This window comes from Mesoplodon bidens (assembly GCF_964165515.1).
Source record: "Mesoplodon bidens genome assembly, chromosome: 4".
NCBI lineage: Eukaryota > Metazoa > Chordata > Mammalia > Artiodactyla > Ziphiidae > Mesoplodon > Mesoplodon bidens.
Window position 1 is genome coordinate 117,639,745 of NC_138160.1, and position 25,647 is coordinate 117,665,391.

The window sequence follows — 25,647 nt, forward strand, 5'->3', positions numbered from 1 at the left end:
TAAATAAAATAAATTTTAAAATGTGTTTAAAAAGAAAAATCTTAAGTATCTAATAAAATTAGTAGTGACAGTTTTTTTTTTAAAGGATATAACACCAACATCAATACCACGGATAACAGCAGATAGCATTAACTGAGCTATTACTGAGCCAGGAACTACCTTAAGGGCTTTAAATATATTAATTCATTTAATCCTTACAACAATCCTATGGAAGTACATACTATCATTATATTCATTTCATTGATGAGAAAATTAAAAAGCACTGAGAACTTTTGGGGGTGATGGAAATGTTCTATGTCATGACTGTGGTAGTGGTGGTTACATGCTTAATACACTTGTCAAAACTTATTAAACTAAACATTTTAAATTGGTGAACGTGATTGTATATAAATTACACTTCAATAAAGCAGAAAAAATTAAGAAGAGAAAACTCACATGAATAAAGGCATAGCATCATTTTAATAGATTAACTATTGAATATTAAACTATTTTTATTATAAAATATATTTTAAAATATGCTTTTCAATCCACAAAAGGAAAATAAAATATTTCTTTTTTTAAAAAATGCATTTGTTGTGGGTTTTTAAACTAATTATTTATTTATTTATAGTTGCAGTACGTGGGATTTATTTGCCACACACGGGATCCTTTAGTTGCAGCACGCAGGATCTTTAGTTGTGGCACGTGAGACCTAGTTCCCTGACCCGGGATCAAACCCGGGCCCCCTGAATTGGGAGGCAGAGTCTTAGCCACCGGACCACCAGCGAAGTCCCCGAATATATAATATTTTTTTAACCACATTTCAAGAACCAATCTTGTTTGGCCCTTCTATGCTATCTAGCACATCCAGAAATTACTACAATTTCTATACAGCATAACTAAAAAAAAAAAAGAATAAAACGCTGAAGACTTTATAAATTTTAACACTAGCTGAAAGTCTTTTCAGAGCAAATAATTTTACAAAACAGTATAATGGTAATAAGAGTAGATCTGCACTATACTAATAAACTTTCATCATTTTACAAATAAAACAATCTGTTGTAAGAGGGGTACCTGCAAAAATAAATTATCACTTTCATGTAAAATTGTTCTACCTTCAAACTGAATAGAAAGGAAAAAGAAAAGTCACTTTTGCCCAAAATGCTTTTGACAAAATAGGGATACAATTCACACAGAAAAGTTTAAAAGAGCTACCTCAATCATCTTCAATAATCGCTAAAACAGGACTTCCCTGGTAGTCCAGTGGCTAAGACTCCACACTCCCAACACTGGGGGCCTGGGTTTGATCCCCCATCAGGGAACTAGATCCCACATGCTGCAACTAAGAGTTCACATGCCACGACTAAGAGTTCGCATGCTGCAACTAAGACCCAGCGCAGCCAAATAAATAAGTACTTTTTAAAAAATTGCTAAAACAAAACAAAACCAAAAAAAGCGCTATCACTAGTATAAAAAGAGGGAAAAGACAAGAGGGAGCTGAGTCTCAATAAAGATGGTAAACTTTGGGAAAAGAGATAATGTACCCCTGCTCCATACATTCATCTTTTCACTAGTAAGCTCTAAGCAATTTATCAAACAAAGGAAAGGCACTTCTTTCATTCTGACTGAACAAGGATGGTACTACAAAATTTGCCAGTATGCTAAGTCTGTGGTTCCCTCCTGGCCTGAGAAACTGACAAGGCATCAATCTGTCTGAATCCTTAACAGTACCAAGCAAACAGAAAAGTTAAACATCTCAACAGCATATAAACTTATCTGTCAAATGTCCATAGATGCTACTATGATCAGGAAAATACCAAGTCATTTAAATCTACTATTAAATTCATTGAAAAAGAATAGATACATGTATATGTATAAGTGAATCACTTTGCTGTACACCTGAAACTAACACAACAGTGTTAATCAACTATACTCCAACATAAAATTAAAAGTTAAAAAATAAATAAATTTGTATTGACTTTGCCCTTAAGTAATTTATCAAAGTATGTATAACTAAAAGAGAATTCAGGACTAGAAAGTTTGCTTGCTTGCTTATTTATTTATATATGTATGTATGGCTGTGTTGGTATGTATGTATATATGTATCTATGTATGTATTTATGGCTGCGTTTGGTCTTCATTGCTGCGCACGGGCCCTCTCTAGTTGCGGCGAGCAGGGGCCACTCTTCGCTGCAGTGCGTGGGCTTCTCCTTGCGGTGGTTTCCCTTGTTGTGGAGCACAGGCTCTAGGGCACGAGGGCTTCAGTAGTTGTGGCATGCGGGCTCAGCAGTTGTGGCTCGCGGGCTCTAGAGTGCAGGCTCAGTAGTTGTGGCGCACGGGCTTAGTTGCTCCGCGGCATGTGGGATCCTCCCGGACCAGGGCTCGAACCTGTATCCCCTGCACTGGCAGGTGGATTCTTAACCACTGCGCCACCAGGGAGGTCCCAGGACTAGAAAGTTTTTAAAGAGAGCTCTAATACTCAAAAGTTGAGGAATTTCTTTGCCTTAAAAAACAAAAAAAGATTATAAAGTATTTATCGCAACAATTATGACCCCTGTGCTTGAGGATTTGTTCATCTGTGCGCACTTTAACCTACTTCTTGAGGGAACAATCCTCCTCCATGGTGATTCCACAAAACTACAATGAGCAATGAATCAAGTATATTTTGTATAACTACACTCCCCAAATCATGGTACTAGATACAGCACATATATTTTGCAGATTGCAACTCACTAAACACAGCATTTCACCTTGAGATAGCTCACTTATCCCTCTTTTATGCAAAATATTCAGGCAAGGGTTTCATGGCCACAGTCAATTATTTTATAAACCCCCATGATTTCAAGCTTTCAAAGCAAAACAAAAGTAATAAAGCCAAAGGGAGATAAAATCCCCTGTAACTAAGTCCCTTCATCTATTCTCCTCACTGATATCCTCATCAAATCTAACCTGAATTCCCCTGCACAAAATTCCTCAACTGTTTTCCAATGCCTAGAGCCCTGGGCTCTAAATTTTTTGAACAGGAAAAAGATTATGCGCATACCTCTCATATATGTATGTGTATTTCTAAAGTTGAATAGTGAATACGTATCCTAGTATATTATGCACATAATAAACATACAGAAAAATAACATTTTAACAATTCCCTGGCAGTCCAGTGATTAGGGCTCCACTGCAAGGGGCACGGGTTGGATCCCTGGTTGGAGAACTAAGATCCCACATGCCTCATGGAGTGGCAAAAGAAAAAAAAATTCAACATTAAAAATAAATAGAAACAGGGCTTCCCTGGTGGCACAACAGTTAAGAATCTGCCTGCCAATGCAAGGGACACAGGTTCGAACCCTGGTCTGGGAAGATCCCACATGCCGCAGAGCAACTAAGCCCGTGCGCCACAACTACTGAGCCTGTGCTCTAGAGCCCGTAAGCCACAACTACTGAAGCCCGCGCGCCTAGAGCCTGTGTTCCGCAACAAGAGAAGCCACTGCAATGAGAAGCCCACACACCGCAACGAAGAGTAGCCCCCACTCGCCTGAACTAGAGAACGCCTGCGTGCAGCAACAATGACCCAACTCAGCCAAAAATAAATAAATAAACTTATCTGTTTTAAAAATAAATAAATAAATTTATTTTTAAAATAAATAAATAAATAAATTTTAAAAATAAATAAATAAAATAAAAAATAAGTAGAAACATAAATTTTACTCCTCCACCTACACACACATTTTAATAGGTCATCCTGCCCATTCAAAGTGCCAGCACCTCACTTTTGAGACCAGTGACCTACAGCACGGTTTCCTAACTTCATCTGGGGATGGGGAAAGTTTTGTTCAATATACAGATATTCAATATACAGCCACAACCCCAATCTAGCATCCATGAGAGCCTGGCCTGGGCTCTCTGTATGTTTAATAAGCTCTTTGGGTGATTATAATACATACAAAGTTTTAAGAACCTCTGACGTACACGGTAAACTGCAAACTCTATTACGTGGTGTACAAGTACTTCACCTACCAATAAAATCTTCTTCCCTGCCACTCCTACACCTCACTCTACTCTCCAACAATACTTAACTACTTGAAACTCACAATCCACATCTCCCAAGCTGTGCACATTGTTTTCTGTCTTGGAGCCCTAACTCAACACCACGACCAATTCCATCTTGATCACCAAACTTCCATCCACCATCAAGTCTCAACTCCAGCTTCCTCTGTCAAACCTTCCCTGACTTCCTGAAGCAGACAGTTCTCCTTCCTTTTGCTCCTAAGGTATCTCTTACCTTTTTAGCAAACACCCCATAGAATCTAAAAATATGTCTGTCTCTTTTTCAAAAGAGAGGATCCTTGTAGGTAGAAACCCTGTCATTTCATCTTTGTATCACCTCTGTATCATCTTTGTATTACCTCATACAATCCCTAACACATAATTTAATGTTTAAAATATATGTTGAGGGACTTCCCTGGTGGCACAGTGGTTAAGACACTGTGCTCCCAATGCAGGGGGCCTGGGTTAGATTCCACATGCATGCCGCAACTAAGGAGCCCAGCTGTCGCAACTAAGACCCGAAGCAACAAAATAAATAAATAAATAAAATAAAATATATGTTGATTAAAGACATAAATAAGAAGCAAATAATACTGACTATTCAAATTTAAGAAGATTAACAAGAGGAGAACACCTCCTTAAGTGATTACAAACTAAATAAATACACTTTTATATAAACATGGTACATATATACACTACCAAATGTAAAATAGCTAGCTAATGGGAAGCAGCCGCATAGCACAGGGAGATCAGCTCCGTGCTTTGTGACCACCTAGAGGGGTGGGATAGGGAGAGTGGGAGAGAGATGCAAGAGGGAGGGGATATGGGGATATATGTATATGTATAGCGGATTCACTTTGTTATACAGCAGAAACTAACACACATTGTAAAACAATTATACTCCAATAAAGATGTTTAAAAAAAACAAAAAACATCAAAAGTGGCTGCCATATCTACTCCCAGCAATAACCAAAGATAATCAAATCAAGAAAGGAAAGCACTTTACCACAACTTTATTTATTTATTTATTTTTGGCTGCATTGGGTCTTCGTTGCTGCACACATGCTTTCTCTGGTTGCTTCAAGCTGGGGCTACTCTTCATTGCGGTGCGCGGGCTTCTCATTGCAGTGGCTTCTCTTGTTGCGGAGCACAGTCTCTAGGCGCACGGGCTTCAGTAGTTGCAGCACGTGGGCTCAGTAGTTGTGGCTCACGGGCTCTAGAGTGCAGGCTCAGTAGTTGTGGCGCACAAGCTTAGTTGCTCTGAGGCATGTGGGATCTTCCCAGACCAGGGCTTGAACCCATGTCCCCTGAATTAGCAGGTGGCGATTCTTAACCACTGCGCCACCAGGGAAGCCCCTATAACAACTTTAAATGGAGTATAATCTATAAAAATATTGAAACACTATGTTGTACATCTGGAATGTATGATAATAATATTGTAAATAATATTTAAAACAAATCATATTGTAAATCAACTATAATTTTTTAAAAATTATGGAAAGGAACTATGATTTATGGAATACCTATAAGCACTTCACAAGTTATTTCTCATACCTAGAAGAAGGCTATGAGGCAGGCACTATTCCCGTTTTACATATACTGTGAGCCTCAAGTCACTGAGCTAAACTTCAAAATTTGTAAATGGTGATGGTAGAATGTGCTGCTGGATATAACTGCAAATGTTTCTAATGACAGTAATTTAAGTCTTAAGAAACGAGAACAATAAAATGAGCAGTATTACAAAAGCAAAAAGACTTCCTCTCACATTTACTTGTAACTCAGCCACAATTCTGATTCAAAAAGCCAAGGAGGGCTTCCCAGGTGGCGCAATGGTTGAGAGTCCACCTGCCAACGCAGGGGACAAGGGTTCGTGCCCCGGTCCGGGAAGATCCCACATGCCGCGGAGGGGCTAGGCCCATGAGCCATGGCCACTGAGCCTGCGCATCCGGAACCTGTGCTCCGCAACGGGGGAGGCCACAACAGTGAGAGGCCCGCGTACCGCAAAAAAAAAAAAAAAGCCAAAGAAACCATAAGGTACCTGAAGTTAGTCTCCAAGGTAGACAAACTTCCCCAAAGGATGAAGGATGACCTTTTGAGATATTTATCGGTCAGATGTAGAGTTTTAGAAGGTTCACATATCAGTGCATGAAAAACAGGTAAGAGTGGCAGAGGGATGTTTAATCTTACTCATGAAAGTATGAGAAAAGGTGACACTTTAATGCTGTCTCCTGATGAAAGGGTAAGCCTGTAATGTGCTGGAGCAAGCTGGCTCCCAACAGGTTCCTTTACCCCACATTCACTCCAAGGTCATTGGTCACTACTTTAGCATGATCTTCTATTAAGTCAAAGTGAGTTATGTGTTAAATTAGCTCTTCCCATTAAGTACCAACACAATGACTGGCCCAAAAAAAAAAAAAAAAACAGCTCTACAATTTAGAGGGCAACACAAAATACCTGAGAAAGCATATATATGTAAAGAGAGCACATATTCCAGTCAATTATATGCATGCATATAATCTCAATTTTGACAAATGTTGACTCTTCAAGACTCCTCTATTCTGGTAACTTTTCACCTTTCATGTTTCTCCATTGAAAACGTGCTCACCTAGGGCCTACTAATGAGTACAGTCTTAAGAAGACTAGCATATCATTTCTTATTGCTCTTTGATACAAAACTACAATACATTTTTTTTTTTTTTTTTTACCATTGGAGGTAATTCCACAACTTGTTCTAGCCAAATGGGTCCCTTGAGAGAAAAACATTCTCTTTTTGCACTGACTTGTGTAAAAACTGCTCTGGGGGGGAAAAAAAGGAACCTGGGATATGAACAAAAAGCACTGACTATACTTATTTTTTGTATCTGTCTTTTCCACTTGATTATAAACTTTGAGAGCAAAAAATATGATTTCATCTTTATTTCCTGGGTTGTGAACACTACACAACAGCAGAACTCCAGTATCTGAAATGATGCTATCATTTCTGGTATACATTCCAGTTCACTATCCAACTGAATCCTCACATCCATCCCCTGTGAGATAAGCACGGCAGATTATCACTTTTTCTCAGAAAAGAAACCAAAAAAATCTCAGAGAGCTGAAGAAACTGGTTTAAAGTCACTTAACTAGTGAGTAGGTCACTAAACTAGTGAGTAGAACTCTAAGTCTGCTGCTCTTTAGGCTGATGCTCTTTCAGGCAACAATGACTACAACCAAAACTGAAAATATTGTTTGAAATTTCACTGAAATGTATGAAACGATACTTCGTAAAGGTGATTCATAAAACACTTAAATATTCTGTACTTGCTAATCAAAAATCATTATTCAAACACTAGAATACTCCTTAACAGAAAAAATATATATCTTTTTAAATCATTAGTTTCAAAAGTGATTCTATAATGAATCACAATATGGTCTGCTTTTCCTATAAAAATTCTCTCAACTAATCTGATCCTAAATTTGAGCTCCTTCACCTTTCCAAATTTTTAATCCACTACAACTGGTGTCCAAAAAGGACCTCCTCCCACCCTTCCCCCCAAATATTAAGCACCTACTATGTCAATCAACAAGTGTTTTTCAGTTTTATTTTTACTTTTACTTTTCAATTACATGGAACAGCAGCTTGATACATAAAAGCAAAAATACATATTTTAAGAATAAGTAAACAACTCAAGTTTTTCTAGTTTTCTATTCCAGAAAAGGGCAATAGAAACCAGACAGACATCTCTCTGAAAACTGTTTAAAACCAAAAATATAAGAATTATTATACATCATATACAAAAGAAAAAGAAAATATACACTAAAGCTAGGTAAAAACCTGTCTGAAAAGATTTAGGGTATTTCCTTCTCTAGTAGAAACACAATAAATTCTATTAAATTATCTTGTCAAGCCACTGCATCTTCCTCAACCTAAGACTTCTATACATGTTGGTTCATTTGCCTCAAACACTCTCCCCCTCACTTCCTCCTACTCATCTTCTGCTCTTACTCAAGTCCCATTCTTGGAGGGGCCTTCTCCAACCCATCCAACCTAATGATATCCCCTGTCAATTTTTCTTAGGACATGTTATTCCTTGGCTCCAAAACGTTCATCACTAGTTTTATTATATAGTCCTTTCTGTGTTTGTTTAAAGTTTCTTTCTCCCAACAGAGTATAAGTTCCTTAAAGTCCACTGGTGGGTTTTTTTTTTTTAAAGCAGCTTTATTAAGGTATAATTTACATATCATAAAATTCACTCTTTTCAAGTGTATAATTTAATGTCTAGTAAATTTAAAGTTATGCAACCATCACCAAGTAACTGCTTGGGTTTTGCTCCTTCATGTATCTCTAACATTTAGAAGGAGAAAAATAAATATCCAGTGAATGAATAAATAAATCTGATAATGAGTTACTCTTAATGTCATTACCATTAATATCTCATGTGAGTATGAGTTGGTGCATTAAACCTGCCTTTATTACATTCCATTCCAAAAATCCTTCATTATTTCCATGTCCAATCAAATTGGCTCTTCTATAAAGCCCCAAAGTGAACCTCCTCACATATTGGCCTTCTGCGCCACTTGGGGAACACTGATTCAGGTCAAGTTCATGTGTACATACTACACTTCCTTTTTCTCCATCCAGTAATCCCCTCCTCTACTCCTAGCCATGTTAACAAAATACTTTATAAACAAAGGAAAATTCAGGAGCATTAATCTTACTCATTGGTGAGGATAGGATCTTCATTTAATGCGTGCCCCTTTGTAATGCTGAGGTTATGGAAATAAGTTCTCGGTATTGATATATACCTAATCGAGAGCTTAATATAGTGTGACTTACTAAATAATTGGAAACCTTTTTCAGATGTAAAATCTCTTTGTTGTTTATCCATGTGTAAAACAGAAATTTTCAATTTCTATTTATTTATTTGTTTGTTTATTTTATTTATTTATTTATTTTAATTTTTTTAGCCGCACTGCATGGCATGCGGGTAGTTCCTGACCAGGGATCGAACCCATACCCTCATACCCTCTGTGGTGGAAGTGCGGAGTCCTAACCACTGAACTGCCAGGGAATTTACCCCAATTTCTATTTTTTAAATTTCAGTATTGCATTCATCTTAAGAACCAATAAGGTTTTCAGATAAAAGATTTAATGCACGTACAAAATAACTTTTTAAAGTAACTTTTTTTGAAAGTAATTCAACAACAAAGAAACAAAAACCAATTTAAAAAATGAGCAAAGGGCTTAAACAGACATTTCTCCAAAGAAGATACACAAATGAAAGATGTGCAGCATCACTCTTAGGGACATACAAATCAAAACCACAATGAGATACCTGTTCACCCCCATTAGAATGCCTATTATCAAACAAACCAAAAAACAAACCAACAAACAAAGGGAAGTAACAATTGTTGGGGAGATGTAGATAAACTGGAACCCTTGTGCATTGTTAATGGGAATGTAAAATGGTGCAGCAGACCTGGAAAACAGTTCAGATGTTCCTCGAAAAGTTAAGCACAGAATTACCAGCAATTCCACTCCTAGGTATGTACCCAAAAGAATCGAAAGCAAGGACTCAAACAGATACCTGTACACCAAAGTTCATAGCAGCATTATTCACAAAAGCCAAAATGTGGAAACATCCAAATGTCCATCAAGAGATGAACGGATACACTAAATGTTGTATATACACACAATGGAATACATTATTCAATCTTAAAAAGGAAGGAAATTTTGATACACGCTACAATATGAATGAACCCTGAAAATGAACTAAATGAAATATGCCAAACACAAAAGGACAAATGCTATATGATTCCACCTATATGAGGTACCTAGAACAGGCAAATTATAGAAACAGAAAGTAGAATAGAGGTTACCACGTGCTAGGAGGAAGAGGGAATAGGGAATTGCTGTCTAAGAGTTTCTGTTTGGGATGATGAAAAAGTTCTGGAAATGGACAGTGACAACGGTTGCACAATACTGTGAATGTACTTAATGCCACTGAATTGTACACTTAAAAATGGTTAAAATGGTAAATTTTACGTTATGTATATTTATCACAATTTTTTTCAAAGTATAGCTACAATTTATCCTATTATGTTTCCCAATACTAAAGTCAGGGTACAACAAAGGGGAGCCATGCACAGACTGAGGTTATTCAGAAATGATAATAAAAGTAGCTGTCATTTTATTGATGGGGAAAGACTGACAAGTCACAATATATCCATTTCAGTCATTTTCTCTGTCCTAAAACAATGGCATTCTAATAAAAACACACTTCATACTAATACAAGATATAAAAAAGAGGGAAAATTGCATGCAGGGTGGGGAGGAGATATGTAGCAACTCTGTACTTTCTGATTAATTTTTTTGTGAACCTAAAACTTCTCTAAAAATTGCCTATTAATTTTTAAAATAAATACAAATTTTAAAGATAGAGAAAATAACAGAATTCTATACACTCATATTAATAAATAAAACACTACATATACAGTTAAAAACACATACACAATGTAACATTTACTTCACCTAAGGAAGAATTTTATAACACTGGTAAGCCTCTCTACATCTTTCCAAGCATTTAAGATGTGTTCCAGATCCCTAACTGGTAACACAATTAAACTATTTAAAATACTGCCCAAATTTTAAAAGCAGCAGAGATTAAGAAAGTAAGAAGGAGCTCCCGATAGATATACAAATAATAACCAGTTCATTCAGTTCCATTCAGCTAGTACGCACTTACTAAATGCACAGTACCTGAGAGACACCCAGGCCAACAAGTATTGCATGCAAGGTTACAAAAAGGAAAGTTGAAGACACAGCCTCACATTAACCCAGAAAGTCAATAATTCAAAACCATCCTTTAATGTCCACTTTTAAAAGTAAGTGCATCTCAGCTATTTAATGTTCATAATCTGCATTACTGTGGTTCCGGTTGCCATTTTTAGATTATCATCAACTTGAAAATAAGGTAAGTGCCCAATCTTAGGTACTTTTTTCATTGATTAGATGGCATAATGGGGAGCCGAACGAAATGCCTTTCTAAAAGTCAGTTTGATTTTTAATTGATTTTTTAATTGAAGTTTACCAATTTCCCACTGGGCAAGTGTGCCAACTGATTCAATTTCCTAATACCTTATCTCGGAAACCAGGCGCCTCATCTGAAACAGCGCTGTACCCTCTCTAGCCTGGCCTATGCAGAATGCATTCTAGACAAGTCCCCAGTGCACCAACAGCCCAATTTTGGCTATATTCTCTGAACGATCTAAGGAAGTCAGCAACCACTCATCTCACGTGATCTTAAAAAGGGGCGCAGTTGAGCCCAGATTAAACCACACTTTTTTTTTTTTTTTCTGCATCAACTTCACTGCCCAGCTTTAAGGAAAAGGGCAGGGAGGCGGCGCAGGTCCGGTGTGCAGGGGAGGCTAGCAAACAAGGGTAGGGAGCTGTGCCTTCTACTTTGGGGGAGCTAGGTGAGAAGGCACACCCGCTTACGCGCACTGCAGCGGCTGAAAAATCGAAGACTGCCACACCCCCTGGCTGCCAGGGGCACATCTTCACCTTCTCTTGCTCTAGGAGAAAGGGGGCCCTCTCTATGGAATGCCGCACCTGCAACGGCACTGCCCGGGATACCCCGCACCCCGAGGTGCAAAGCCCTTGAAGCCGGCGCGGGTGGGACACAGAGCTGGGGGTAGGCAGAAGGGGGAGGGCCGCGGCTACAGGGACCAGCGCATGCGCAGTACCCGCCCGTTCACCTACCGTTGGAACCTCGACGCCCAGTTCCCCGGCCGCGGCCGCTTCTCCAGAACCCGCGGCAACTGAAAGAGGGCGAGAACTGAGGCCCCAAGTGGCTCCGCGGCCAGCGAGCTTCTTCTTGTGGCCGCCACTGGCGGGAGGCTGAAACGACTACTGTGGCGCAGGGCCAGCCCGTTAGGCGACCCCCGGATGCCCCCGGCGGTGGCGGCGGCAGAGACGCGGAGGATGGGGCGGGAGCGGAGATGGAGGCTGTAGCTGAGGCGCAGAGCCTCCTTAACGGCGAGCGAGAGGAGAGCGGAGGGCGGAGGGCGGAGGGCTGGCAGGGGCTGGGCCGGACGTGACGTACGTGGGAGGGGAGGGGCGGGGCGAGCGCTCAGCGAGGGCGGGCCTCCCCCAAATCGCCGCGGCTGTAGCCCAGGAGTCCGTGGGCTTTAGAGCCGACGGGCTCCTCCCACCCTAAATTTGGTCCCCTGAGTTAGGATGTGAGAAGCAGGGCGCGGGCCTGAGGGAGGTGTCTCGGGGTCCTCAGTCTGGGGAGGTTGGAAAGAAGATAGAGGAAAGTGGGGAGAGGACATAGGTGTCATGAAGGTCAAATCCGGCAGCCCGAGGTCACTCCTGGTCTCTGCGGAGGGAGCATGCCCACCTGCAGGAAGCCAGAAAAACCCGGGTGCCGTTATCTAGGTGAGGAGCGCCGAGACCTTAACAGAAACCTCCGGGCAGACTGAAGCGGTGAGTCACGTTCCCATTCTCAGCGACGGAGGTTAGATGGGGGACCCTGTCCGCCCCCACCCTTCCTCTTCACCTAAGGACAAGAGCTAGACTCCAGAGAGAACATAGATGCCTCTGGTGCCGAGAGCATCTGGGAAAATGAAAGTCAACAGGCTACATGCTTACAGAGAGCTTCCTATACAAAACCAGAATTTCAGAGGCAGAGCTGAAAGGCAGAAAGAATGAGGAGCTCTCTGAGCCTGGGGTTGTCTGTACTTGCTTGCATAGCCACCCAGACCGACCGTGCAGCTCGCACGCGTTCACAAAGGTATGAATATTCATACAATCTCGTTTTTTGCTTTAGTTTGTTAAGGGCTTTGAGATCTTGCATTGAGTAAAACGCAGTGTTCTGCTTTTAGACTCCTTGATGGAGGGTAGATAGATCCACACCTGCACAAAGAACTCTGGGTGTCTGTAAAAATATAAACTACCACAGTTCAGTTGTCCCCTACCAGCCTGAGCTGGAAGTCAGAAACCCGGAAAATATAAGACAAGAACCCTCATAGAACTTGGGACAAAATTTACCCACCCCCCCAAAAAAAAGAAAGAAAGAAAAGAAAAGAAAATGTCACCTTATGAGATGATCTGTAAATGTGTTACAGAGGTCAGGGTGGCTCCCAAATTTCATCAGAGAGTAAAATCATCTGTAACCTAAGTATCACATGCCCAGTTGATACTGTCATAAGAGAGGTGTGGGGTCCATTAAGAGTCTAGAACCAGCAGAATCTGAATAAGAATGTACTGTGGGCTCACATTCTGTCTAGGAGAGGGGCTACTGATTCTAATGACAATACCCATTCATTATCAGAACAGTTTAAAAAAACTTAGTTCAGATTCAGTCCCTCACTCAACAAATACTTATTGAATGCTTACCATGTTCTAGTCTCTTAGGACATATCAGCAAATAAGATCCCTGTCAGTGAGTTTATATCCTAGTAAACTTAAATTCTAGATATCATTTAAGAACATACAAAGACCCATGCTCTCATTCCACACTTATCAGGTAGTCTTCCCATCGCTCAAGGACTCTCAATTAAATCAACACACGCAGTAAGAAGCAATTGTCCAAAGCACATGACTGGTACTAGTTATACTAGCAATACAGTTTTTCTCAGTAAATTCACATCATGGTTCATAAATCAGCTTCTGTTCATTGGGTTGAATTATAAAGTTGTTTTACCCAAATTAAATTCTCAGAGCCTGATTAAGCCTGAATAAAGTGAAATGTAAGTGTCTGAATCTGCCAAACTGAGGACCAGACTCTGGTTTCAAAGCAGCCCAATCAAGACACAACCTATGCATTTAGCCTTGCACCTCTCTTTACACGTCTTAAATGGAAGCTTTACCTGTGATTCCATGCTTGAAGAACAGGAGCAACATGTCGCTTCTAAAGCTTAATCATAAGCGAGTAAAAATATCACAAGAGGAAATCATTAGAGTAAAAACCCTTCTGAACCTGCCCTGCCTATGCAACACAGGCTCTTGCTGACATAACTGACAGTAATAGTTACATTACTCTGAGTATGAAACCCAAGACTGTAAGCAGACAGAGACTCCCTTGCATTTATGTGCCCTACTCCCAAAGTATGGGCTCTCAACAAATGAATTGATTCAAATACCATTTTCCCCTGTAAAACTCAACAACATATCCTTGGAAGATATCTTTTCCAGATCCTGCTTTATAATATGTAACCAGTATGTTCAACATACAGGATTCAGGGGTATAATTTTAAAAAACAAAAAACCTTTATTTTTTAATTTCCTCATCCCTTTAAACCTGTGCAGTGGAGCCAATGTGTCATATACCTGACTCAGATAGATTTCATGAATTCTGTGGTCCCTATTAGGAATAGAAAGTCCTATGGTTATTGAGTCAGAAAGAGTGAAACTTCCCTCTTCACCAGCTTGGGACAGCTGGCTAACTGCTTGCCCTGGAGAGGCATCATGCCTGGTCTTTCTTGTTCTCTCCCAGCTTACCAACCAGAGCCAAAGGGGTGGAGAGAGAGGAAAAGAAAGGGGAGCAGGAAATTTTGTAACTTTTACTTCCATGTGATGGTTTCACACTCGGCCTGGTAGATGTTTAAAGCTGCCTTTTTTTCTGATGGATGCTTTTAAGATTTTCAGAAACCACCACCATCCCCATTCTTTGGTGGTTTCTCACCCATAGTAACCTTGGTTGGTCTGAGCAAAAACATTTTATTCTGGCAGTTTTTTTACTCTTTCCGTCCCTAAGAATCTGGTGGTCCACCTCCAACTTCTTATCTCTTGAAACCTGTTTTTCTCAGTAAGGACTTGTCAAATAGAATCTAAGGTAGCTCTCACAGTGGCCCATTTGTAAGTGGCTCTGGGACCACCCAACATTGTGCAAGGTTATGCACTCCATACCCTAGGGAGTGCCTGCCATGCACATCACCCCTGTGGATTTGTATATTTATTTTGACAGTATTCCAGCAAGTGGCAGTAAAGTGTTTTGTCCAAACTAAATTAGTGAGATATTTTCCAACAGATGGAAGTGAAGTGTCTGGCCGAGGGAGAGCTTTTTTTCTGATGGTGCTGTTTAGGCTAGCGGCAGCTCTGTATTATCCACACCTGGTCCACGCGAAGCTCTCATCCACTTCTTGCCCAAAGAAACTTGGGAATATAGGCCAATCCCAGTGCAGGCAGCTTCAGCATTCCTCTGCTCTGCTGCCAGAACAGCTGCCAGCCTGTCTTGTCCTCTATATTTTTCAGGCAGGAGACAGACGCAAGTCCTCTGTGCCCCTTTAACTGCAAGAGACACATCCCAAGTACAAGTACTCTGAGTAGTTCCACTGAAGGTCCCTCTCACTAGGCTTGAGTTAAGAGGCAGGCAAGTGTCTGTGGTAAGAATCACAGCATACCAGCAACAGTCTCCAAAGAAATACTCCTCAGTAATTCTCACCTGACCTTTTATAACTTGTGAGTTTTTAGAGTTAGTTATCTACCTGATTTTTGCCTAAATCCTCTCATTTCTAGGGATAGTCCATTTCAGAACTCACTTTAGTTAGAGGTTTTTGTGGTTTTTTTGAGGGGGTGGAGTCGTTTTTTTCTGTAATATCTTGGTGCTTTGGTTAAAACATAGTTCTTAATTGGGGATCATTTTTATGGCCAAGTCTGAAGACATTTTTGGTTGTCAAAACTCAGGAGGTACTATTGGCGTCCAGTGGGTAGGGGTCAAGGATGCTGCTAAACATCCTGCAATGTACAGGGCAGCCCTCCCCACAACAAAGAATTATCTGGCTGATAATGTAACTTCAGATTTAATATCTTGTAACAAATAGAATTTCTACGTTTGGGAGTCACTAAGAGAATACTTTAAAATTACATCACTTTTTCTTCATTCTTCCTACAAATGCTTTACCAGTAGATGTAGAGGTCACAATTTAATATATAACTAGTGTTAGAAACAGCATTTCAGATAGCTGTTTGGCCAGGATGAGAAGTGACTGGTATATTTCTAAGACTTCTGGAGGTGAGGACTGCCAGGAAAATTATTACTTGAGTTGAGATTTTTTAGTTATTTCTTTGCAAGATGACTTTCATAGCCCAGGGAAACAAACATTTTACCCAGTTTGTCTGAGCAGAGGCTTTATGCTTCTCAGAAGTCAAGTCCTAGGTCAAATCACTATAAAAGAAATATCTTTGCTACAACCCCATACCATGTCCTAGATACTAGGGAAGACTTCAGCATGTGTGCCTCCCCAGGGTCACCAGTGTCACTGGGATGAGACTTGAAGTCTGGGAGTAGCTGTCTCTGTAGTCACTTTACAACAGATACCCTTATTATTCAAAGAGAATGCAAATGGACTTCTTTCCTGCCCACCCCGCCCCCCAACCCTACCTAGATTAGTTTGATTGAATTCAGCTCTTTCAGATGTAGTAGAATGTTGAGCCCATCTCTTGTGCCATCAATAAGGAAATTTTCTTTATTTAGCTGTCCTCCTCACCCTTACTGATCTCATCTCTGACCAAGGCTATTTAAGTACTAGCATATAGATTAATTTTTGTTCAGTCAAGGCTGCTATTATCTTTTTTAGTACAATGTTCATAAGACACTAGAGCCACAGTAGCCAGCAAGAGCCAAAAAGACATATCCCATCACCTCCCCCACACCCCATCAACACTATTACTTAGGAAAATAGACACAACAATCATTCAATACTTATGAATGTTGGGCTTGGAATTAGAACACTGAACTTGTAATAAGAAAACCTACATTTGAGTTCTAGCCCTGTCACTTACTAGCTATGTGACTCTGGTCAAGGTACTTAACCTAAATGTACCTTAGAGTCCCCAATGGAGAAATAGGAAAAATAATACTGAAATGAATTGGCATGCATAAAGTGTTTTATAACCTGTATACTATAATTTTTTTACTCCTCTCTCCTATACTGCTTTCAGAGACCTAAAGAAGTATCTGGAAATGTTTTGCTGCCATATCTGGGTTTTTATTGCTAGGGATGAGGCCCTATGTGGAAATTTTTCTTGGCAGAAGTTGCTAAATACCTGTCTATTTTTTTTGTTTTGTTTTGTTTTTTGTTTTTTGTTTTTGCGGTACACGGGCCTCTCACTGTTGTGGCCTCTCCCGTTGCGGAGCACAGGCTCCGGACGCGCAGGCTCAGCGGCCATGGCTCACGGGCCCAGCCGCTCCGCGGCATGTGGGATCTTCCCAGACCAGGGCACGAACCCGTGTCCCCTGCATCAGCAGGCGGACTCTCAACCACTGCGCCACCAGGGAAGTCCTGTCTATTTATTTTTAAGTGAAAACTAAGAACCACCAAAAACCCCCAAACTCTTGATACTGTTTTTAACATCTTTTGTACATTGGGAATTACAATAAACACAAGCATACCCCCTCCCTAATTAGAAATATATTTACAGTGCCCACTAATAGAATTAGACATAAATGTAAATAAGGATGAGAAGATACTTTCAGTTTTGTGTATGGGAAAAACTGCTGCACAGGGAGATGAGGTTGTAACTACCCTGACTGCTGCAGAGCAGTAAAATGCTATCAAATTCAATCAAACTTGGCCAGTTCATTTTTTTGTTCTTGAAGTACTCACCACTACTGGCAAAGAAAAGACTAAACCCCTCAAATTTAAATCTTTTGATAAAGAAACACTCACCATCAGAGAGTGGTATTGCTGGGTCTTCTGAGGAATGCAGTGGAAATCTGTCTGTGTCACTTTCCCCAGGACCATTGTGCCAGTGTGCAAGAATGCTTGTTCTTCATAAACAGAAAAAATATTACTAGCTGCAAAGAGAAGAAACTGTTCCAGGGTGTACGAATCCCACGCCAACCTCCAAAATAATGGCAAATACTGTTCTGATCTTAGCAACTCAGGGTAACCTTTGTGCATTTATTTATTCACCACATATTTCCTGAGCAACTATTAAGGACCAGGCACTGTGTTAGGGGATGTAACCATGATCTCTGCCCTAAAAAAGCTTCATCTTACATATCTCTGGAATAGAATGTTTTCGGAATGGAACCAAAGTTAACATGATGTTGATTTCAACTTCTGTATTCACTCACACAGCCACTGGTGCCATCCAGCTTGGGGAGCTGGAACAATTGACAGTAACTCTCATCTTTGCCAAGTCCACATTTCTGGCCTGATAACTTAGAATTCAGTGTATGACAATGGTATAAGCCAATGAGATCATCAGCTATAAGACTAAGTTGTTTTGGTTTCTTAACTAAATTTCTATAGTTAAATAAATATTTTTTCCACAGTGGGAACTTTTATTGTTTTTTTTTTCAAAGAAATAATATCCCTTTCTCCTCGTCCCTCTCCCTATATCCATGTAAAGGAAACAGAAAAGACTATGGCCTTTACAATACCATGGGCTGCCCCTTTAGCCAGAAATTCAGGTAGGAAGTTCTTCTCATTCTGCATACCCTACCTCTTTCTTAGAGGCCTTATGCTTTTGAGCCTTCATACCATTTGACCAGCCAGGTTCCTCAAAGTCCTTTCATGAGGACCACATCTTCTGTGGCCAACTGACAGCACAAATATTTGCAGATTGCAATCAAACTACAACCACATTTTGCCAAACATTTACATCTGACTACTCTTTTCCACTAAAGACAAGGGTATAATGATTTGCAGAAGCATTTAGTGTTTTCCCAGTCCCCAAGCTCATCAGCAGAGAGGTTCTGAAGCATGAAGCCTCATACCCTTATTTTAACCTTTCATAGTGAGAGAGAAACTAAACTGTGTACACAGGGGAGAAGTTATAGTTATTATGCATGTGTCTTATTATCCCTATTAGAGTGTGGCACTGTCTGTATCCTAAATAAGGGTCTTACCAAAAACAACTATTGTAAAAACACTTGTTGAAAAAAGAAATGGCCCTTGGTTTAACCAAATTTGTTATTTTTAATAAAGTTTTGTTATTTGTCTCTTCTTATTTGCTTTATATGCATTGTTTCCCTCCATTTGGAATACTTTGATACTTCTTACTCACTGATACACTTAAGTACATTAATTGAGCACCTAGTATGTGCGAAGTACTATGCTAAGTTCTGGAGACACAGCAGTATACACACTGGACATGATTCTTGCCTTGTGGTGAACACAATGTAATTATGCCCATTGCATGGCAAACTCCCATTTATTGTTTAATAAGCCTGAGTTCAGTTTAAGTGTCCTAAGTGTCACCTTACCTAGGCAGCCTCTGTGACCTCATCTGGATTGAATAAGACATCCCCATTCTCTGGGACCCTGTCATCTTGCCCATATATCACACTGGCAACCTCCCCTAAACTAAGACCTCCCCCAAACTGAAGGGCTACATCCTCAGTAGTAGATTAAGGAAAAAACCTGACCTACAGAGGGAAAGGGTAAGGATACCTGACTGTCTCCACATTAACTGTGGATGGAATAGAAAAAAAAGAAAACAACTCCCCTCTGAGAATTCCTAAACAAGTTTGCAAGCATATTGTGGGGGGCTAGAATTTCACACTACCTGTGTTGCCCAGAAAACCTTGAGCTGAAAACCATAAAGGTGATCACTTTAGTGCCCCAGGCACCTTGTGTAAGCAAAAGTAAATCTTCTCTAAAAATCCTACAGGTAAGGTTCCTATAGAAATATGATCTCATATTAAAATATCACTGAAAACACAAGGAAATAATGAACTTCAGAATAATACCTGCAACGACTGCAAGTATTCTAGTTATCAAATATCATATATAAAGAAAGTGTATTTGTGGGCTTCCCTGGTGGCGCAGTGGTTGAGAGTCCACCTGCCGATGCAGGGGACGCGGGTTCATGCCCTGGTCTGGGAAGATCCCACATGCCACGGAGCGGCTAGGCCCGTGAGCCATGGCCGCTGGGCCTGCACGTCCGGAGCCTGTGCTCCGCAACGGGAGAGGCCACAACAGTGAGAGGCCCACGTACCACAAAAAAAAAAAAAAGAAAGAAAGAAAGAAAGTATATTTGTGATATTGTGACAGAAGAAGAAATATATATTTGGTCTTTGTCCACAGTTTCTGGCACAGAGCTTCTAAAACCTTTGTAATTTCCTAAGTGGTAGGGATAAGAGAATTGTATTATGTTATTCATAACAAGTCCCTTTCCATCATCCTGAGTTTATGCTAATTAGGTGATTTATGGTGGGGCCCCTATAGCTTCAGGATGGGGCTGATGCCAGAAAGACCAAAGGATTAGAAGGTTACAATTTTCAACCCTACACCTGAGCTCTTGTGAAGGGAAGGGAGTTGGAAATTAAGCTCTATAAAAACTCTGAACAACAAGATTTGATGAACTTCTGGATTGGTGAATGCATCAATGAGCTGGGACAGTGGTACACCCCAGACTTCTCAGGGACAAAATCTCTTAAGTTCAGGACACTTCTGGATCCCACCCTAGGTACCTCATTTGGCTGTCATTTGCATCCTTTATAATATCCTTTATAATAAACCAGTAATAGAAAATAAAGTGTTTCCCTGGGTTATGTGAGCCATTATAGAAAATTATCAAACTTAAGAAGAGGGTCATGGGAACCCCTGATGTGTACCCAATTAAGACAAAAGTGTGGGTAACATGAGGACCCACTACTTGTGATTGGTATCTTAAGGGAGGGGAGCAGTCTTGTGGGACTGAGCCTTTAACCTATGGAGTCTGTGTTAACTCCAGGTAGTGTTAGAATTGACTAAAATTGTAGGACACCCGGTTGATGTCTGCAGAGAATTAGAGAATTGTTTTGTGTGGAAAACCCACACATTTGGTGTCAAAAGTGTTATGAGTATAGAAACAGTTTTTCCATTAGAATGTTTAATATTTTTAAAGGAATTAGAGGAAATAAAGATAATGAAGAAATAAGAAACTATCAAAATTGATCAGGCAGGTTTGAAAAAGAGCCAGATGAATCTACAGAAATTTTTAAAATATGATAATTGAGATTAGAAACCCAAAGGACAAGTTAACCATCGGATTTGACAGCTGAAGGGAGAATTCATGTTCTGAAAGATCATCTGAAGAATTTGCAAGATATAACACAGAGAGACAAAGAAGTGGAAAATATAAGAGGTTGAGATGCATGAAGGATAGGGTAAGATTCAACAAATATCTAATTAAAATTCAAGAAGGAGATAATAGAGAGAATGGAGGAAGGCAGTATTCAAAGAAATAATGGCTGAACATTTTCCAGAATTGATGATAAATATTCTAAATTCTGGAAGATCAAAAATTTCTATGCCAAAAAATTTAAATGAAATCCACACTTAGTCACCTCATAGTGAAAGTTCATGACATCAGAGAAAGAGGGTATCTTAAAATTAGGCAGAAGAAAAGACAAATTAATCTTCAAAGAAATGACAATTCAGCTGACAGCTGATTTTTCAACAGCAACAACAGAAGTCAGAAGACATTGGAATGTATCTTCAAAATGTTAAGAGAAAATTGCCATCAACTCCAAATCCAGTGAAACAGTTTAAGGATAAGAGCAAAACAAAAACATTTTCAGATAAACAATATAAGAACTGAAAAAAATAGATAAAATTCAGATTTAAAAAAAGAATTTACTACCAATAGATGTTCATTAAAGGACATGCTAAAGGATGTATATATGGAAAAAGGAAAGTCATCCCAGAAGGAAACTCCAAAATGCAAGAAGTAATGGTGACCAAAGAAAATTGTAAACATTCTGTAAATCTAAACAAACACTAACTGTCCAAAATAAAATAATAGCAATATGGGACTTCCCTGGTGGCACAGTGATTAAGAATCCACCTGCCAGTGCAGGGGACATGGGTTCGATCCCTGGTCTGAGAAGATCCCACAAGCAACTAAGCCGGTGCACCACAACTACTGAGCCTACGCTCTAGAGCTCGTGCACCACAACTGCTGAAGCCTTCATGCCATAACTACTGAAGCCTGCGCACCTAGAGCCTGTGCTCTGCAACAAGAGAAGCCACCGCAATGAGAAGCCCACACACCGCAACAAAGCATAGCCCCCGCTTGCCGCAACTAGAGAAAGCCCACATGCAGCAACAAAAACCCAATGCAGCAAAAAATAATAATAATAATAACAAAATAATAGCAATAATGTCTAAATTCAACTATTACTGAATAATTGTACATATACTGGAAGAGGATGAAAGGAGTTAAAGTATTATAAGGCTTTGTGTTGTTTAGAGGAGGCTAAATGTATTAAATTTATAATTTGTTGTATTAGATATGTATGTCAAAATTTCTATGTAATCACTAAAATAAATAAAACAGTATGTATAACTTCCAGCTGATTACAGGGGATAAAATGAAATGGAGGGAACTTAATTCAAAAAAAGGATAAGAAGTTTTAAAAGAAGGACAAATAGTAAAAAACTAGCAGAAACAAATCCAAATATTTGAGTGATTACAATTAATGTAACTATATTAACTTCTCAAAAGGCAAAAAATGTAAAACTAAATTTTTTAAATGGAGTTAAATCTGTTTACTGCAAACATAATTAAAACATAAGAACACAGAAAAGTTAAACTTTTTAAAAAAGATTAAAAGTATATATATTTTATATATATACATACATATAATATATACACACACATATATATAATATATATATTCAGACTAGTTAGATATACATGTACTCTAAACTTCATCAATGTCACAATACCCAATAAAATATGTGCACATAGGCATTGAAAGTCATACTTAGAAATGTGCATATATGCTTTTTTCATAATGGCAAAAAAATGGAAACTCAAGTAGCTGTCAATGATAGAATAATGAATGACAGATTCTGGAGTATTTATACCATATGATACTACACAACAATGAAAATGAACAAACTATAGCTACAAGCAACAACATGATGAATTCCACAAAAATAATTTAAATGAAAGGAGCCAGACACAAATGCAAACTCTATGATATCATTTTTTTAAATTTCAAAAGCAGGGAAACTAAACTATGGTTTTAGAATTCAGGATTTTGTTTAAGGAGGGAAACCTTTTGGGGGAAGGAAGGAGTCAGTAATTGGGAGAGGACTTATGAGGAAATATTCTATGTCTTAGGAGGTGATTATATGGGTATATTCACTTAGGGACAATTTATCCAGCTGTCTTATGATTTGTATGCTTCTCTATATGTACTTTATACCTGAAAAAAATCTTAAGTAAAAATTAGCTCCCTATATTTTTTAAAATTAAAGCTAAATATAACAGTGTTTTTCCAAAAAGAAAAAAACTAAATCATCATGTTTAGGGATACATACTGAGGTGGAAAAGCTATTTATTTTAAAAAGGCCAAAAAGTGATTAACATGGAGGTCATGGTAGTGGTTCCTTTGGGAGGGAGGAGCAAGAATGGGTTATCTGGGTTGTAAACAATGTTCTATTTCTTGATTTGAGTGGTAGTTCCATGGGTGTTTGTACTAAATTTTGTTTGTACTAAATATCTTAGTTTGGGGCATTTCTCTATATGAATATTTCACAATAAAAATACTTTAAAACAAGCTTCAGAAAAAGTAATTATAGGAGAATGTCTTCATGATTCTTAAACACAAATTCTGTTACCATAGAAAAAGGAGTAATAAATTCAACTACATTTTATTTGATACCATAAAGAGAGTGAAAACACTAGCCAAAGAACTGGAAAAGTTAATTACAAAGAATTCAACCCAAAAAGGAGTATTATCCATGTTATATAAAGAACTCCCAGAAATCAAATAAAAAATTTTAAATGCAGACAATCCAATATAAAATTGCACCAAAAGAAACCTTTTTTATAGGTTCTGCACATACAAGGAAATTCAAATGGCCAATAAATATATGAATAATATTCAACCATATTAGTAACCAGGGGAAAGCAAACTAAAATGAAATACAACTGTACATCCACCACAATATACCCATCAGAATGGCTGAAATTAATAAGTCTGACAATACCAAGTGTTAGCAAGGATGTGGAGCAATAGATTGTCATTCACTAACAGCAGGAAAACAATTTAGCATATCCACTAAAGTTGAAGACCAAAAAACTCTAAGCCTTTCTACTCCTGAGTATATACCCTGGATAATTATGTGCATGTAGTACGAGAATACATATGCAAAAATGTTCACAGCTACAGTGATTGTGATAGCCCCAAAATGGAAACAACACAAAATTCCAGCAACAGAAGAATGGACCATGCAATGAAATACATACAGCAATGAAAAAATGAGTGAACTAGACTTAAACCTACAGATAACAACATGGCTGAATTTTATAATACACAAGGTAAATAAATACAAAAGAAACAGTGTGGCTCTTTTATATAGTTTAAAATGAGACAAAACTCAACTATATTGTTTGGAGGTACATACTTTGGTGGTAAAGCTATAAAGAAAAGGCAAGCAACTTATTACCATAAAAGTCAGGGTAATGGTTTATCTCTAAGAGGAGGCGAAATGGTAAGTGATAGACAAGGGCCACGAGGGGAACTTTGGGGAAGGGGTGCTGTCTATGTCCTGTTTCTTGAACTGGGCACTGGTTACACAGATGTTTGCTTTAGAATTCTTTTCACACTGTACATTTATGGTTTCTGCTCTTTTTTTTTTTAACGTGTTCATTTTACAACTTAAAAAAGTTGGAAACAACAGGGAGCTTAACTGGTAATATCTGAATTGCCTTACTTGCTCCTCAAGTTCAACTTGAAGGTATTGATAAATGCCCAGAGTTTAACATCCAGAGAATATATTTAATGTTACTTTGTGTCTAAACGCTGTCACTAGATCAAACTAAGAGTATTTATTCTTTTCACTTGTTCAGAAAACAACTCAGACAAATATGGAGTGAGGTATTTGTAAAAAAGAACCAAAAGAGTAAAAGTGTTTTAGATGGTGGGCAGGACAAGCATGTGACAAAGGAGTGCACAAAGGTGGTTGTAGGAGGTAGAAAAACAATGTCTCAAAGGTGTCCACACTCTACTCCCTGGAACCTGTGAATATGTTAGGTTACACGGCAAAGAGGAATAAAGGGTGCTAATCAACTGACCCAGAGACGTAGAGGTTATCCTGGATTATCTGGGTGGGCCCAGTGTAATCACAGGGTCTTTATAAATGGAAGAGGAAGGCAGAAGAGACAGGTTGGAATGATTAGATGTGGGACTGACTCAACCCGCCATTGATGGCTTTAAGGAGGGAAGAGGGGCCCTCGAGCCAAGAATGTGGGCAGCTTCTAGAAGCTGAGAAAGGCAAGGAAAATAATTCTCCTCTAGAGGCCCCTAGGTTTTCCCCTAGAGCCATGATTTTAACCCAGTGAGACCCAAGTCAGACTTCTGACCTACAGAACTGTAAGATAGTGGTTGGTTGTTTTTGTTTTTATAAGAAAACTTTTAATTTCAGAATAATTTTAGATTTACACAAAAAGTTGCAAAGACTGAACAGAGAGTTCCCAGCTCCCCTTATGCTAGTAATTAATGCCCTTTTAAAAATATATATATACTTTAAAGCAGTTTTAGGTTCACAGCAAAACTGAGTGGAAGGTACAGAGGCATCCCATATACCCCCTGCCCCCACATAGGAATTGTGTCATTTTAAGCTACTAAGTTTGTGGCAATTTGTTAGAGCAATACTCAAAAATGAATACAATGGCGAATGGCATTTTTAGGAGAA

The 25,647-nt window shown here is 39.0% G+C and overlaps 1 protein-coding gene across 16 annotated transcripts in view; it reads right to left on the bottom strand.

The window, feature by feature from the left end:
- The window catches only part of FAM13B (family with sequence similarity 13 member B), a 79,871-nt gene extending 67,819 nt beyond the window's left edge, over positions 1-12,052 (bottom strand). For all 16 annotated transcript variants that reach the window (XM_081230469.1, XM_081230467.1, XM_081230476.1 and 13 more), the window contains exon 1: positions 11,762-12,052. The gene's annotated coding sequence lies outside the window, so the exon portion shown is untranslated. The remainder of the gene's footprint in view (positions 1-11,761) is intronic.
- Between the last annotated feature and the right edge of the window lie 13,595 nt (positions 12,053-25,647).